The following is an 18,897-nucleotide window of genomic DNA, read 5'->3' as shown; positions in this document are numbered from 1 at the left end:
ATTGTGATTGCCCTACATACAGATAACCAAACTCCCAATCAGCCAGCAAGCAACAGCAAGCTGCTGGAAACCAGGAAGGCTGTCAGCCTCATGCCTGTAGTCCCCAGGCCATCCAGAAGTAGTGGAATGGGCTTATCCAAGAAAGCTAATCTCTTCTGCTGTCCCAAGCAGGTCTGCCCCTAGTAAAAGCAGAAGCGTTCATGTATGTATGGTTCAGAAAAGAAAGGAAGAGAAAGGATGGGAAGAGAAGGCAAACCAAGGCCAGGCAAGGCAGGACAATAAGGTACAATACTCCAAATTAGTCATACCTCTCTGACTTTTGAATTTTCTGTAAGCAAAACCAATGTAGTTCCAAATTTGCTCTTAAGTAACAATCTTGACCTTGAAAAAAAGCACCCTTTTTTTTTTCTCACAATGCTGCCTAAAGATATGATAAGCCAGAACTATTTCTTTTTCTAAATGCCTGTTTAAATGTTTAAATATTTGAGGTTTGTTAAAGAAATGTGTTTCTAACCACATTTTATCAAGTGAAGGAGATCTGAGACAAAACCAACAGGATTACCCCTGCATTTTTGTAGTTAGAGGAATAATATTGTTTTGTTCCATCAATGTGTCCACTTTACATTGTTCAGCACAATGCTTTGTGGAATAAGAATCATGGGAATATCATAATATAAAGGCAAAAGGTACAAATAACAGCTTCATAAACTGAGAAATGTACATAAATAAATCATGTAGATGGGGGCAGTTTGCTTAGCTGGCAAGAAAAAAAAAAGGAAAATATGCTTGTTAAACAATAACCACAGAGTGTGCTTTTATGATGTTTTTCACCACAGTAATTCATATTAGAGATAGAAGCAGTTGCATGTTAAATAAAATCATTCAGCACTGTTCGCCTCACATTACAAAGAGCTGACTTATGTTGTTTTTAGATGCCTCCCATTAGAAAGTAAATATTCCTCTGATGTTATACATTTCAGAAAATTTAATAAAGATGAACTGTAAATAAAGTCACAGGGAGATTTCAGACAGTTTTATTAGCAGATTGTTGAAAAGAAAAGAAAATTAAATACAATAACAGTAAACGTGGTTCTCACATTGAAACCAGGCTCAAATAACTAGGCTACCATAGAAAAATTTCCAATTCTTGCATTATGATGTAAAAACAGATTTTTGTACAGATTTTGTACAACAAAATTCGTAATAACTTTTTTCATTTTTAGAAAACTTTAAATATATAGATAAAAATAGACAATTTTCATAGGTCCTACATGAAGATGAGTATGTTCTGTTCCAAGGGCTTGCATAGAGCGCAAATATGGTTATAATATAGAACAACTAGACATTAATATCTTTAAGATTACAAAAGCATATAAACAATAACATGAGGACAACTTTTCTTCATAATCTATGCCAAAAAAAAAAAAAAAAAATCCAAATCAAAAACCAAAACCAAAATACCAACCCAAAAACCTGTAAAACTAAAGAGGGGCAAAAACTTCAACTTACAGTAACATCTCATGGTCTGTAATATTTACACTGTTTTTAGCAAGATTCTTTCTAAACATCCAGCTCATAAATTGGTTCCCCTTTAATCCTTAACACTTCTGTTTATGTACCAAGCCAAACACTGAGGCATTCCCAAAGGTCTTGAAAGAATATACTGTAAAAATACTAAACCTACTTACAGGTGACTCTATGCAAGGAGCAGAGCAATGGTAAATGCTAGTACATATTTCAGTTGTAGGCTTTTAATTCTCTTTCAGATATGAATGATTCAAAAGCTTGCCACAAGTCCATCTAACTTTACAGCTGTTAACCCTTTAAAGACTGCATATGCAAAAACTGGAGTACAGAATCCCATGTGTGTTTAAGCAACTATGACAATCATGAAAGAATCATGGTTAGAAAACAACATCACTACAAAGTATTAGACAACAATATTTAATGAAAAATATTGCTCAATATTTCTTTAAAAAAATTACTGTGATGTGAACTTGTATTTACATCTTTCTATTGTTAAAAAAGGATAGTGGTGGAGTAAATATGAACTGCACAAAATAAATGTGTTCCAGTATTGCGAGGAAGACCTACAAACTATAGAAGCTCAGTGCTAGAGTTTACAAAAACATTACTTTTTCTTTTTTTTGGACAAAATAATATTAATATCCAATCAGAACTACTTTTAAAGAAATATTTGCTTTAAGTTAGGCATCTTAGACATTTAAGGTTTTGATATGTTTCCATGTAATAAATAATATTTTATATGCATAAAACATTAGATGAAGAGAGCATAATCACAAAACTTACAGTAATAGCACTGATTCACAAAATCAGTCTTTAAAGGGGTAACCCAAAAGTATGCAAAGCAAAGAACATAATTTTTGCAGCTTACTTCCAGTTATCAGCACAAAGGTGAAAACACATATTGTAGCTTTCATAAAGACAGTGAAAGTAACACATAACCATCCATCCCTAAGACAAGGTGGGAGGGACAATAGACTTCAACTGTATCACTCAGTTCTACGTGGAATTGGACTGATACATCAAGTGTTTGTTAGGTTTTCTTTTTTTTAGCAACATTGACGTAATATGACATTAACATATAAAAATATTTCTGGCATTTTGACTTGCTGCTCAGCCACAGTCCATTCTTAGAAGTGCACTAGTCAGGGCACTAACCAGGGCTCAATATACAAATAAAAGTGGCTGATACAGAATTCTGACTTGTTACCAGATGCTTAAGATCTCATTCAGTAATACTGTGACTCCAGGACAAATATTTACATGCCTGCATGCGTTAAAACTAGAAAGGTGTCTTTCTGACCAACAGGGTGACAAAACAATATTATCTAAAAGTTTCATTTCCTAAACTCTAGATTTCTACTGCATACATAATACCTTCCTTGTGTGATTTGTGTTATATACTGTACAAGTGACCAACATTTTGATAAGAAGCAAAGTCTTTTATTTCATAAACCCCTGCCAGTTTACAATGAGAAACTATTATTCTTTTTAGGTTTTTTTTTTAATTTTATTTTAGGAAAAGAGACTTTGTGAATGGTAAAACAGTTTGTTTACATTCAGCATTTCTTTTCACTTACACAAAATTCCATTTCACTTAATGTAGTCTAACATATATGTGTTGGTCTCTTGGAAAGCATGTGGAAAAAATGTCTTTAGAAGAAAAACCCACGATCATTGTTTGAAAACTGAATGTATCAATTTTTTCTTATTTTACCTTTTTTTTTCCTTTTTTTTTTTTTAAATAAGAATCCTCTTATGCCCTCTACAAGTTCATTTCTGAGCTGTCTTGCTGGTTTCAGTATGGTGTAAGAGTCTGTAAGTGTACTTGGACACCGCTGGAAGGATCATTGGATGTGCTCAAATATAGAATCATCAGAGGAGGAGAAAGTTTGCATTCCTTGAAAAAGGGAATACTCAGCCTTGTTCTGACCGCCTGTAATTTTGGATACAATAGTCCGGCACAGAGATGTAGATTTTTGCTGTGAGAACAGTGCTACTGTACATTTACAAACATTCTCTAGAACTCCAGGTTGAGCCATAGGAGATAATCAAAGAGGACACTCTTGCAGAATTCTTTACATTTTTGAAGAACATTGATAAATGAAGTTGAGGAAGTTGGTTTGAAAATGTTTTGTTTCCACAGAACTCCTTATGAGCCAATGTCTTACTGCAACGTTCTTTACTGTAGCACACGTATTTTCAGCAGGAAAAATTCAATACATGACAGTAGTTTTCAAATAAAGTCTTCCATCTAAAATATGAAAGAGAAACATTTGCTTTATATATTTATATCTTCAATGAATCAAAAAGAGGAAAAACCCCACAAGACTTAAAACCTCAGTGGAAGTAGTCATGCAACAAATCTGTAAAATGTCCCCAATGGTACTTTTTGCCTAAAATAAAAGAAAATCATAAAACCTGAATGTCACCTTAGCAATTTCATCTGTCAGTGGTCAAATAAACTCTGTTGAAAATTACACTCACTTTGCAAGTTGTGAAAAATGTAACAACTTCTGAAGTTTTAATGTATGCTGGACTTATATCAGTGCTAGGGCACTAGGAATGTAGGTGGAGCCTCTGTGCATGTGTTTTTACTGATATGCAAAAGTAACTGAATAGTGCTGAACAGCAATTATTCCCTTCATGGTTGCAGAGCAAAAAAATCTTCTTGCATGCAATCGTTAGTACTCCCATCACTAAAGGCATAGCTCACACTTTCTGATTTAGCTGTGTTGTTAAATACACCATGTAATGTAACCATTGTGCACATTTGTAGCTATTTATATAGAACCCAGTATAGGATATTTAAACGGTATCAGTGAAGTATAGCCTCCTTCCCTCCATAAATGAGATTAACTGAACAATTACTATGTTAAAGACGTAAGTGCGTTTCTCACAACATTTTTTTCCACCCAAGTGAGGAGCATATATTTAAGTGAGATATGTGAGGGAACAAAAGAAACTAAGCTAACCCAGCCAGTAATTGTTGATCTAGAAAAATTTGAAGAGAACATACCATCACAACATATTTTCACCTAATTTTAAAGTGCAAAGCAATTTTTTCTTCACTTGGGACATGAACACCTTATATAGACCTATTTTGATAGCAACATAATGACTCTTTTTTAAAAAAAACGGAAAACAGACAGAAAGGTTTCTTAGCTTTCTGACTTGTAGGGTAGAACATGTTGTCCCCATGTGAATAAAGCCCATTATGAAACAATTAATCCTCCCCAGTGCATAATTGCTAAACATGACTTATATTTTAGAACATAAGCATTTGCAACTACAATCTGTATCTCAGCTATTAAAGTTTGCATGAACTTCTTATTTGAATCTAAGTAAATTCAGTAAATATTTCTAAGCTTTCAGAAGGTTTTGTTTTTGTTTTGTTTTTCTTAGTCTAACATTTTTATTCCAAATCAGTCTACAGATTTTTTTATTAGATATACAATAAAAATTATATAAACAGTGAAGCAATTGCATGAGATAAACCTGTACAAATGAATGCTGAAATTTTTGAAATGTTTGGTTATCTTTGAAAGATGTGGCATCGCCTCCATTAACTTACTGTAGCTGTTGAGAGAAAGAAAAGTTAACCTGAAAGCAGACAAAAGTACACACCACACAGCTGTAAAACCTTCTGCAATCCCTTTCCAGTTCTATCAGAACTGTTGGGGAAAGTGGGAAGCTGTAGAATCACCCTGCTGCAGTGATTCTTATCTAATGTCCCTTTGTTTTTCCTTTTCCACCACTAGCTTTCTTTTGCGAGCTTCTGGGGTATATTGCCCTTTTGTTACTTTCTCCCCATCTTTACATTTTTCTTACATTTTTCTACCCCCTTTCCCTACTCTTTTCTGTTCCTAGCTTCCTTTTTTTCTTATTTCTTTTTTTTTTTTTTTTCAGAGTACATGATAACTTTCCCACTAAATAAAAGTGCTTCTTCTCAGAACCTTTTCCATTCTCTTTGCTCTTTATGGTCTTTTTTTTGCACTGAAGAGAAATAAAAAGGAATTGAGTAAGGCCTTAACTTAAAGACTTTTATATTATTATTTGATGAAAACCAATCAGAATGCTTATGGGAATTCAGGAGAGAAAGAAGAAGACCCTGAAATGGAGCTCAGTAAAACTGAAGGCCTGGAAAACCATCTCCAAAGAAAATCTGCATTAAGTACAGGTTAGCTAGTGCTACTACTGGCTACATTTCCATATAGTTCTCCCAAACATACTGAATAAACACAATAAACATTTATAGCACTAAAGCTGTCTAGATACCTCTGTAGGAGAATTACTCTGCATATATACCAGCACTTTGGCTATCCTGAATGTACACTTGCTAATGAGTGCTATGTATAATTCCCACACCTTAACATTCTGATAACCTGCAGTCAGTAACTTATTTTGTTTTATTATACTAGGTCTCCATTTACCTTTTAAAATAAAATATGTATTAAAACTAATTCTCAATTAAAAATACAGCTGCAGGAAGCAGAATCCTTGTAGCAGCTAACAAAAGATAAACAGCAGTACAGTTTCAAGAGTCAGCTCTATTTTACACTGCTTAAGGATCCAACCTGACAGTGAAATCAATAGTAGGTTTTTCACTTTTGAAAGATGACAGTATCAGATCCTGTATTCTGTATCCACAGAAAATAAACAAGAATAGGAAAGGGCAGCTCTACAAAGCACCTTCCTTACAAAGTAAGAGGATACTTGTTTATATATGTAAGTTGTCTTCAACATCTTCATTAACAGCTTGGCCACAGAACTCGAGGGAATACTAAGTTTGTCAATGACACTAAATTGGGAGGAGTCGACTTTTTCGAGGGCAGAAAGACCTTGACAACTGAGAGAGTTGAGCAATCAAACCATATGAAGTTTAACAAGGGCAAGTGCTGGATTCAGCACCTGGGATGGAGAAATTCTGGTGCTATGCATGGACTACAGAATGATAGGCCAGAGAACAGTACCATGGAAAGGGACCTGGGGGACCTGGTCAATGGCAAGTTGAACATGAGTCAGCAGTGCCCTGGCAGCCAGGAGTGCCAGCCCTGGGGTGCATCAGGCACAGCATCGCCAGCCAGGCAAGGGAGGGGATTGTCCTGCTCTGCTCTGCACTGGGGTGGCCTCACCTCCAGTGCTGGGGACAGTTTGGGGTGCCACAATGTGAAAAGACCTTAAACTATTAGAGAGCATCCAAAGGAGGGCAATGAAGATGGTGAAGGGTCTGGAGGAGAAGCTGTATGAGGAACTGCTGAGGTCATTTGGTCTGTTCAGCCTAGAGGAGACTGAGGGGAGATCTCATTGCAGTCTTCAATTTCCTCACATGGGAAAGTGGAGGAGAAGAAGCTGATCACTCTCATGACCAGTGACAGGACTTGAGTAAACAGCATAAAGCCAAGTCAGGGGAGGCTTAGGTTGGATATCAGAAAAAGATTCTTCACCCAGAGGGTGATTTGGAATTGCAACAGGCTCTTCAGGGAAGTGGCCATAGCACTGTGGCTGACAAGTTCATGTAGCCACTCATGAAGAAAGAGCAAGAGGTGAACAGTGCACTTCAGAAATTCAAAGACTTGAAACTGTGTTACGAAAAAATCACAGATCTGCAGAGGAACGATAACCTTGCATCACAAAGTGGTGACCAAATACAACCCCTATATTTGTCTGCTGTCTCTTTCCATTGTATACCATTCCAATACTCCTACTACCTTGTTTCCATCCATTTATCTGCCTATTCTTAATGTTCTGAGGTTCTTTCCAAATGACAGGAACTTCTCAGTGTTGTACTCAAAGCCACCAGAATCACTTTGCCTCTAGGTGTAGCCAGAGCTCCTATCTGAATACAAGTGGAGTATTACCATAGGCCTTTAATGATTTCAAGGTTAAAATCACAGACAAAACCTACAAATCATGAAAGTGATCAGCAAATCGAGCCAGATCATCCTTTGTAAGCCAATGTGAAAATGCCACTACTTCTAAATCCTAAATCCTGAGCATGCCTGTGCCTTCTGCCTCCCAATCAGCTTTAATTTATCAGCTACACAGGCCTGTTGCATTACTTTCTTCTGTTAACAAATGCAGAATTTTTCTATCAGCATAAAAACAATTTTATGTAAAACAAATATGTAATATTTTAGCCACACAAACATATGCATACAAACATATACTACACAAACACTCACACAGACACACACTAAGGATGTTTACAACACTGGGGTATATTTTTAGCTTACTGAAAATTGTTGGTCTATGGTGAAGTTTCCCAAATTTACATACTGTTATATACAATATAAGTACATAAAACTTACTTTTACTTTTAGGAAGTCAAGCAGGAAAATACTGCTAAATTTCTAAATAGAACTGTGTGTGATTAGCAGATTGTCATTTGTTTTAATTGCTCTTTTGCAAATGGCAGTGTTCAGCAAGATCACACAAGCTCATGCTAGTAACTCAAACTGAAAATGCCACTACTCCTAAACATAATTTGTTTTTGTCTGTGGATTGATATGACAGAAATTCTACCCAGAGTGAGGGAGTATTTTTTTAGATCAACTCTTTTTAATTAAGATTCATTTTGAGGCTTTTGAATGAACATGACCAAATAGTTAAAAGGTCACAAATGTTATAAAAAAACAAACAAATGGGACTGACATAAAAGTTTGCAATGCTGAAACAAATCATATGTCTCGAAATGCATTCCCACAGAGATGTCATCTGGGTAATGATTCACTTTAGTGTTCTGTGGGCAGCTTGCAGTATCTCTATGGGCCCAGTATTTTCAGAGGTAAAAGCACAAACCCACTCATATATTACTATTAATATGCAACCTCGTAAACTGATAAAAATATACAATGAATGCTAAGTTTTGTCTTCTGCTGCAAACTAAATAAGTCATCCATTAGATGGTAATGTGGGTATTTCTGCCACTGAGTGCAAGTTCCAAAAAATAATATTTTTGAGTTGCTTTAAAAATAAATGTAATAACAATGATCATCATTACGATAATACTGCAGTGTTTAATTTATGAAAATCTACAAATCAATGTCCAAGGTGTGCTGTCACATCTGAGTTCAGTCACTTACTATCTTCCAAAAACCTACTGAGCTGAATTCTCTTTAGGAAAATGATAGTGTTTTCTATAGTTAGGAGCTGAAAACAACCAACCAAGCAACCAAACAGACAGGAAGATACAGCAGCTTGACACAGAGAGCTGATAAGAAAGAAACCTCCAGAGTCCAGGTTAAGAAAAAAAGAAAAGGACAAAATACTTTGTGAGAAGGAAAATCACAGAATCACAGAATGGTTTGGATTGGAAGGGACCTTAAAGATCACCAAGGACCACTCTCCTGTCATGGGTAGGGATACCTTTCACTAGAACAGGTTGCTCAGAAAACAAATTACAAGATATAAAATCTTAGTGTGAGCTTTGGAAAGTTGGGATATGAAGTTTTCAATAATGTTTTTTATCTTTTTCTTTTTTTAATTGTAATTTGTGAGCTGTAGAACAGTAAATCCCAGACCATGATCCAAGAACCTTTACATCAAGGTAGCCACAGTTTCTGTTGCTAGAAGTCCTAACTTCAGCTAACATATTTTTGTCAAATATCACTGGCACAGGCCAGTGATAGAAGCCAATTTTCACTCAAAATGGGTCTTAAGGGTATTTGAATAGTGTATCTATTAATCTCTTTGTACTTTCCAAGAACAAAGGTTGATGTCTCTTGTTGTGAAGACAGAAACTTTATTCCCAAATATGGCTCTGAAATTTTCTGTGATTTTAGTTTGTGGGGCTTTTTTTTTCCCTGCTTTTCTGTTCTTTCTTTCAAACTTCTGTTTCTTTTCCTTTTCAATTTAGGTAACAGAGATTTCATGTACTGATAGTTTCTCAGACTCTTTTCTTGTCCTTAGGAAGATAATAGCAGTGTTAGCTGAATCCTCTAAGGACGATATTAGCACAAATAACAAAAAAACCCAACAACAGCAACCAAAAAAACCCCTATATATGCATATGTATTTAATGGAAAAAAAAAGGTTCTTCACTCTTAAAACCCCACCTCTATGGCTGGTGACTGAGCTGATCTAAGCTTAGGGTCCTCTTCTAAAATCACATGTTGCAACACAAAATCCTCAGGTCTAGCCCATGTGCTCCTAAAGGCAGCAGATGCTTCATACTGGAATTGAGTATACTGTTGCCAGACCCTCCAACCATTAAAAACTGCTAACTTCAGCTTAAAAGGAATAAAATATTTGTGACCTTAAATGGGGCTACTCGTATCTAAATCAAAGCAAAGCTGCTCATTTGCGCTAAGTAACATAATAAATTGCATTTCCTGATAGGAAGTAGCTTTATTGAAAATGGTAGTTATTTTCTCAGAAGTTATTTCCAGGCACCTGTAATCTTAATGAGGTTTGTCCCTTTCAAAGAACAGTTGTACGTGCATGCCTGAATCCACACAACCTCTTCAGCCCAGAGTTGATAAAAGTATCTGCATGCCACAGCTCAAGCACATTAAAATTATATAACTGGTTGGTTTATTTGTTTTAATAAGATGGGGCAAATGTGAATCACAGTGTACTTCTAACCATTCATTCAAGCTGAGGATTTGATCATTTGGAGGAAGAGAAACAAAACAAAAAGAAAGGGATGGCAAACAAATGATATTGATTCATGTGATATTTGATAAGACAGCAATGGGAAGTCAAAATAAAATCAAGCATACTGTGGCAGATGGAAGAGATCTTAGTCAAGTTGTAACCCTTGTTTAAAAGAGCTTAGAGGAAACAACTTTTGTATACTCTCCATATATTTAATTCCAAATTGAGACACAAGAGATTTTATTTTCCACCGACGATGGAAGATAAAATTGGGAGTCTAACTTTTTAATCATGGGAACATAATTTATGATGAATTTCAGTCTTTTTCAGTTTGCAGAGTGTGAGACAAAAAGCCCAGCATTTGTAAAATTCAGTCATGGAATCAACTGAACATAACTTTTCATAGTATTCCTAATAAAGTGTAAAACAGTACATTTTCAGGGGAAATAATTCATCCTAGTGTCTAGAGTTAATTAGAACTCTTAGCTTTTACAACTCAATACTGAAAAGGAGAGACAGAGGGATATATTCTGAGCGGACATTGTTACTGGCACCACAAGTAGATCGTGTATTGGGGAACATGGATGGGTCCACTGTCATCTTCCATAGCAGAGTACAGGAGATGCAGGAAAGCTGGCTCAACTACTGAGGCTTTGAAATTCAAGCAATTTGTTCTTTAAAAAAAGTGCCCATCGAGTTTTTATGCAAAGATGGGTGATTTCACACTGCATGTTCATTAAACACATGCAAATATGAAGTATGTAAACATATTTGGCCAAACACCATCCCAGTTTGCCCTTTGTGTAACACCAATAAATTAGTTTCAAATTTGCATATTGTTATTAATCATACACCTTTCATTTCTCTACTTAACATTCATGTACAAATATATTTGTGTTAATACTCAGTGCAAATATTCAGGAAACTGAGATGTCCATGCGTTTCTTTTTAAACCAGCAATTTATATGTAGGAGATTTTAATTCTAATTTAAGACATAAAACTAAACCAGGGATGTATAAAAAGAGCATCTAAACACCTTGTTTCACACTTATTTTCAAATATTGAACTATCTTCTCTCAGTGATTTTACCATGTGTTTTAATCATTAATATATATTTCCATTACTCCCATGTTACTGTGGGAATAAGCTAAAGGTCAGCAATCTAGTCTTTAGTAAACTAAGAAAGTAGGGGAGACATATTCATACCTGAATTATTTAAAGATCATATACTATGCATAAAACTGGCCATTTTGAGGACTGAAAAAACTGAACTAGTAAGGTGACAAATTGTTTGAAAGAAATAGATTTTTTTAAAAAAAATCACACTGTCTTTTCTTGTTGCTTCACAAACTTAGCAACCCTTTTTCTATTTGTATAAACAGAAGAAGCCATATCCAAAAAAGGCAACAGAACTGATTACTTACAAGCACTGAACCTGAGTCACTAAGGCATTGTACTGTGTCACTTCATGTTAGTAAAAAGAAAAAAAAATTGTAATGATAAACAACAACAACAGACACAAAACAGAACAAAACCCTTTCAACTGAAGAGTCATGTGGAAAAGTTATTAAAGGATGAAGTCACAGCTAAATACAATCAGCTTGTGAGCTTCCACAGCTCATTGTGTTCAGTGCAGTTTGTATCACAGTGTGGATAATTTTGGTGCTGAACAATCTGTCCTGCATAAAACAGTTTTAAGTTCTACAAAAAGGTGTGCTTTATTTGTTACTGTATTTTCAGAAACATATAGACTTTTTTTTTTTATCAAGCAAGCAACCTTGGATCCGATAGCATAAAATTGAAAAAGAATTGAATATTGGAACGTAGTTTCTGCCTGGCACTTTCTGCCTTTGTTTGGTTTTGGGGTTTTTTTTGTTAAGTCCAGATGGAAACAGAATTTATTATTCCTCTCCTTAGTCTGATCAATCTTTCACTTCTCTCCATTTTGCCTCCTATTTTAGTGCCTTGCTCAAATGATCACTTTTTTACACTAAATATCATCATCAAAGTAATCTTAAATACAAGATATCAATCATACAGTTAAGCTTCAAACAGACTTAAAAAAAATAATTACTTTCCTTTTCTGGAAAGAAAAAGTGGTCATAAAATGAAATTGGAACAAAATATAGGAGATCAGTGTTTGTTGGCGCTTTCAGCAGTTTTTGCTGGAAACCTACAGAAAGTATCTATGCAAAAGTACATGTAAGTCAGTATTTCTTTAAAACTATCTTTCATATACACGCAAAACAGAAATGCACACAAATCCTTTCCATCACTCAGCTAGAAGCTGATACAGTAGGCAGGATACAGGTGTATACAACTATAGATCCTATAATAAAATATGAATAATAAAGATCTTTTCTGAAAAAGATTCTGAAAAAGTAACATGGGTCATGATAATTTTGCTAGTAATAGTTGTGGCCATAGTTAGTACTCTCCATCAACAAACAGTGTGATGTTAATTTCTTTCAGCAGACACAAATAATTTATGAAGATGAGTTTTTCTATGGTATTATCTTTTCTAGAGCTTTATCTCCATTACTTTTCAAAACACAAGAAAGGACTTAGATCTAATACCTACTCCTAAAAGAGCACCTCTTCTGGTTCACAGAATCAGAAACCTACCTCACCCTTTTCTCCCAGCCAGATCTTTTCTAAACAAGTAATTTGAATTTTATGTTGCCCAAGTAACTAAATGACAGACTAGTGTTTTGTTGTTTCCAGATTAAACATCACAATGAATACAAGAGCATGTAACTGAGATGCCATTTGAACTGCTGCAAAGTTTACTGGAAAATAGAGGCCACTTAAAGAAAGCTATATTAGTCTGCATACATAATTCTGGAATATGGGGAGTCCTTTCTTAATATCAATATCACATTAGCACCCCACTTTAATATACAGCCATTCTTGTTCTCTTCTCTGTGCTAAAACAGAGTAACTGCCCAATGCAAAACATGAAGAAACAGTCACATGCAGAACAAGAAGGAATGAGGCTGTAAAATAGATAGATTGCACAGCAGCAAGCTTATGGAAAATCTATTAAGGGTGCATGGAATGTCAAAATATATGTAACATAAGCTTGCTGCTTTTAGATATTTTGTATGAAAGCAAGTTTATGGCACCAAGCAGTGCCATTCAGCTCCAGAACAAGAGCCAAGGCAACAGAAACCAAACCAGAAGTCATGCCCTAGGAAATGAGCTATGAACTGAAGTCACACATAATCCTTCCAGCACACAAAAATAGACATAGGTCTTAATGAAGTTCCCAGGGTTTAGCATGAGCAGCATAACTACAAAACCGAAAATAAAATCAGCTCATGTTAATTCTGAGGAAGACTTCAAGCTGAAACATGTACATGGGGTCTAACCCAGTAGCTAGCTATGAAGCAATACTTAAGCAAAAGGGTTTTGTTCTTTTCCAGAATGAAAACTACCAGCATTATGTATTATGAGGGGACTCTGCTTCTGCAGCAAGTGCTAATGCTAGCCCAGGTAGGTTGCTTTTCAATTCAGAGTTCAAACTAGTTCCCTTAACTAATTGTAAACTTCCATCTTGAATACATCTTCATAGATGCATTTAAGTACTGCAGTGACAAGCCAATCTTCCCTATTCCCTCTCAGTAGTAACATAATTTCAGATAGGTACTTCAAAATGATTATTCTACCCTCCCAGGAAAAACTCAATTAGCCTTAGGGCCAGGTGGTTTGAATTTGGCACCACTCTGTGTCTTTGCTAGTAAAGATTCCTCAGAAAAAACAGCATGTCATGACAGACTGTGTCCTGGATGCACCCCACTACAGAAATCCCAGACCATATGGAAGCAGCATGCTTTCCCAGAGAGGACTTAACACCATGGTTCATCATCAAAAAGTAAGCAAAAGAAAAGAGAATGGCGAAATTAAACCACAGAGCAGTCTTAACCAATGACTTTGGGATCAAGTGACTACCTTGCAGCCAGAAGCAATGAGCTGTGCAAAATATCTGAAGTGTAAAATTTTCTTGCTTCAAAGTGTGATTTTTTCAAGACAGAGGGAATGAAAAATGTTACTTCCTGGTTGCTTTTACTCTTCCCCATCCATCTCCCTCCCTCTCCCCATCTCCCCCAGCTTTCCACTTAAAGTGTTTCTTGTCAATAGCAACACACTAATGGCATTGTACAAGGCATTTGCAGGACATTCCCTGGAACAATGTTTAAGATTCTGGTTACCCATTCTCAAGGTGAACTTAGACTGGAATAATTTCAGAACAGGCTACTAGTATAAGACAAGGAATACAGTCCACACTATGCACATAAAATTAATTTATTTGCTTATCAGAGAAGAGCAACTGATCATTCCTTGTATATACATTAAATAATAAGAGACAAAAACCAACTCTCTTGCAGAAACTCAGTTCTGAGTGGTCTTCCAGGATGATGGATATATTTAAATGATTTTTATGAATATATTTGTGACATGAGAGCCTGAAAATGAAGATTTTAAAGCCCATCTAGTACTACCCATAATGCTATGCTACTTTAGTAGAAAAAGAGGCAAAAACTGACTATATCCTGAATATATTTACTGAATATCTGGCCTGGTAAAATACACTTGGCTATAAAGTTAATTTTTGCTGGAAAAACTAAGAAGTCAATGGTTTTGCAAGAATGTGAAAAAAACCTAGATGGAAACCTTATAAAATGAGGATTTTTCTGCGCACTGAATGTTTAAGATCAAGCTCTGGAACTATTGCCCATTTGCAACTGGAATAAAACTGATATTTGTATGTTTTAATAGTGTGTGAGCCTTTCAATATTTTAGCATTGGGAACCAGATTTTATTGGATGGCATAGTTACTGCAGCGAAAGTGACTGTGATTGTCATAACGAATTTGATGGTAAGGTTGAAAATGGAACTGATCCCCCAGTCAGTGTACTAATTTTATGATGCTTCCAGTATTTTCAGTGAAGCCAAGGAGCCTGATCCAGCCACAGTATTTTATGTCCAGTTCAGCAATGTGCAAAGATGCTGTTCTCTCTCCAATGGCTAAGAGTATATATCTTTGAGTCAGAGCATAAAGCTAAAAATGAAAGCAAATTATTGCTGCTTTTTATTTTATGTTTGTATTAAATATAGCTTGATTACTTGAAAGGAGTTGTAGCCAGCATATTGCAGTATGAAACAATATCATGAAAAATACATGTCTTTTAATGCAATGGTTGCACCGACAGTTTGTCACAGGCAAAATCTGCAGAATCAACACATAGAAAAAATAAACAAGTCAAAACTTAAATTATCTAATACAGTATTGTATATTTTCAACAATCTATATTCTAATTTCATGCACATAAAACAGCACTGTAAATTTTCTGGTCCTGCCTTCATAACACTTTGTTTCCAAGGCCAGCTGTAGCACATTGTGATCCATACTTTCTAACATCCATGACAAAATACACTATTATGCTATTGCTGCTTTTCCTATGTGATTAGAGGCTGCATCACTTTTAAAAAATAAGGCTGACAAGAATATAATAGAAAAAAATGTTTTTACCATTACTGGTACACACTTTGTGTTTCTCAACTAGGAAAAACAAAATGACATCACATTATCATTATATATGCTGCTGTCTCCCAGGATGTCCTTCAGGTGTTATGGAACCCTACAATGAGCAAAAGCAAAATATTTCTTTTTAAAGCTAGCAGGATATTCTATAGAATATCTTATCCTCTTTACAAGCCAGCTGGCAGTTCACTGGAAGAATACTTATTACAGATATATGCTGACAGCAAATTTTAGCTTAGATAGAATGTGATGCTGGCTAAGTAGGCCTTCCACATGTGTTAATTTTAATTTCACTTCCTTTAAACTTCCTTTTCTTAGCTTTTTTTTTTAATTTCATAGGTACTTGAGATACTAATAGAGATGGGTCAAATTCTGCATCAAATCCATGAGAAAGCCAAATTCTTGAATTACACAAAGGCGAAATTGTTTTATTTTATTCTTAATCATATCAATATAAAAAACAAGCACTGCGAGAAAACACTATTTTTAGAATTACAATAGACTTAACATAGCAATTGCTTACTTTTCTGGTATACAATATGAAATTTATATGAGTATTACAGACATATTAAAATTTTGTTTATCTTAAAATAAATTATTATAAATATTTCCTATTTCTCAAGAATACAAAAATGCCTCTTTTATATTACTGCCAAAGACAGAAAGGACAAAACCTAAAATCTTTGGCCACTTTTAAATTAAGCCATCAAACCCTCAGCTAGTTAAAGCTAATATAGCTTTCTTGATGGTAAGATTATCTTTTTTCTTTTTCTTCAACTGATGAAATAGAGCAATTAAATTGGAGTGATATTTTAGGAAGATGATTGCCTTCTTAACGCTTAACACTGCACAAAGGGCCGCCTGCCTGATAAAATCTCACTACAGTTTTATTTACATTTTAAGTCTAACTGCCTTTTTGCCTCTTGAATATTTTAAGTGAATGTTGAACTTTCATTCTCCGTAACAGGATTTCTGACCCTTCAGTTATCTTAGGATTATAAAAGACAGTCCTGTACTACACCAAAATGCTGTCACTCAGCAATATACCATTTCTGATCTAATGCAGAATAATTAAAGTCAGTCTATTAATTTTTTTTTCATATGATGATTCGGGTAATGTACATTTACACAAAATTTCGGCTATCAAGTATTAGTCTGCTAAATCCCATTAAATATTTCTCCAGCTATTTCCCTCTACAAGATTTGAAACTAACTATAATTAGCTGATAGTTGTAAATTGCTGTATCCCCTCTCTTTGCCACTTTTTAATGCTTAGGACTCTGATCCATCACCAAAGAAAATATAAAAGCAGAAGTTAATAACATAACTTAACTTCTACTGTGCCTTTCATCCAAGATCCAGAATACTTTACAAATATTAATTAAGTTTCACAACACCCTTGTGTGACACCAAAGCATCGGTGCTGCTATCAAGATATCAAGATCTATTATTTCTTTCTTTATGCATAAAAACTTGGTTTCGGCTTAAGGCCTTGGTTAAAAATGCCCTGAAGCATGCCAAATGAGGTATTCCTTTGCCAATCAAGAGCAAAACATCAGATGTAAAGCATATAAGCCACCCCAACTAATGGTACAATTTTAATTCTGAAATCAATATTATCCACTCAATTGTTTGCTGAAAAATGTAAAATGGGCAAAATAGTGACACCTTAGCATATACTTCTTGTGACTGTGTCAAATGCTACATCAATTCTTTGCAATTAGACAGTCTTGGACTATAATTACAACCTTTGCTATAAAATGGATTTATTGTATGGGAAAAAAAAAACTCCATACACTACAAACAACAACAACCACCAAAGAAATTACTTTCTCACCTCCACAAACTGAATTCAGCTTTTTTGGAATACTACTGAGCTTACTAAATTTGTTTGTAGCAGTCTATACTGGGGTACTCTAATTATTTTTTATAATGGGATGAACTCTACTTTAGATATTTCTATATCTATATAGATAGAGAAATCTCTATATCTAGTGAGGGTCAAGGGTGACAAGCACAGATGTAGATACCTACATTGAAGACTTCTATGCTACATCAAGTTAACTCCAGCCCATGTCTTGTTTACAAGCATAACTACATTTAAAAGGCAAAACATTAACTTATTGTCCATTACTAATCAGTGATGATATAGTAATAAAGTTACAGTAATATAATGAAACTTTATGAGTAATATGATATTATTTTCCCTTCTAGAGTTCTGTGATACTTCCATCTACCTCCTTTTCTTGGCACCTCATCTATCTCTTTTTCTATCTCTCAATTTATGGCTATTTTTTTTTCTTATTTCAGAGTTTTCAGAATGCTTTTCTGACTTGTTTCATGCCTTGTGCCTTGGGTGGTAGCATCCAAATGAAACAATGTGGCAAAGCTTCAGTACTAGTGCAGAATTCAAATTCTCTTTTCTACATTTGAGAGTCATGCTTTATGCAACTTTCAAAACTGTTCAGAGTTATATGAAACAGAAAAGGAATTGTCAAGCTTGGATATTTTTCCAGAACTGATGCAAAATTACCCATTTCTAACATCTGAAGTGACATCAAGAAGTGACTGAAATGCAGCTGCTCTAGTGTGATTACTGTCACAACTGATGCTGGAATTCTGAGGCAAGCAAAAAGGAAAATACACAACACATGAAATGCATCACATTAACTTCAGACATCTGCACTGTACATAGCTGTATTTGAGCTGGTTTAGCAGACTCCTTTTACAATCAATGAAGAAACTTGGAAGGTGTGATTCATTTTCTTCAAAGGGAGAGATGTGTCTATTACTCTTCCTTGACTTTAACAGGAGTCCAGCCAAATAGCTCAGATAAAGACATCTACCCCACAAATGTGTGAAGTGGAACATATCCCTCCCACTGATACTGTTTGGGTATTTTATAGATAATTACATTGCCTCAGCAGCTATTCCACACCTTCAGAACACAGAGCAATATCTATACCGCCATTATGGCATCAGCAAAGTCCCACTATATCTTATCAGTTGAAAAAATTACAGGGTAATGTAGTAAAGAATATATGACTCTGTATGCCATCTTGATAGCTTAAACATCCTGTTTATTGAATTCTAAAGCACTCTTAAGGAGCACCTACTTTTTGGTCTCTACAGGCCTGGCTTTCTCAGGTTTTGCATGTCTAAAATGAATGCAAACACATCAATGTGCTTATAAACTTGTTCAAGCATTTAAGCAAATGCAGGCATATTG

General features: G+C 35.1%; 1 protein-coding gene across 1 annotated transcript in view; it reads right to left on the bottom strand.

Annotated features, from left to right (window-relative positions):
• Window positions 1–1,018: 1,018 nt before the first annotated feature.
• DACH1 (dachshund family transcription factor 1) overlaps window positions 1,019–18,897 on the bottom strand; it is a 356,631-nt gene continuing 338,752 nt past the window's right edge. Inside the window, exon 13 of the mRNA XM_053936033.1 lies at window positions 1,019–3,778. The gene's annotated coding sequence lies outside the window, so the exon portion shown is untranslated. The remainder of the gene's footprint in view (window positions 3,779–18,897) is intronic.

This window comes from Vidua chalybeata, chromosome 2, assembly GCF_026979565.1.
Source record: "Vidua chalybeata isolate OUT-0048 chromosome 2, bVidCha1 merged haplotype, whole genome shotgun sequence".
In the NCBI taxonomy this organism is placed as follows: Eukaryota; Metazoa; Chordata; class Aves; order Passeriformes; family Viduidae; genus Vidua; species Vidua chalybeata.
Note: the sequence above shows the minus strand (reverse complement) of the source record. Positions and strands in the feature narration are given on the sequence as shown.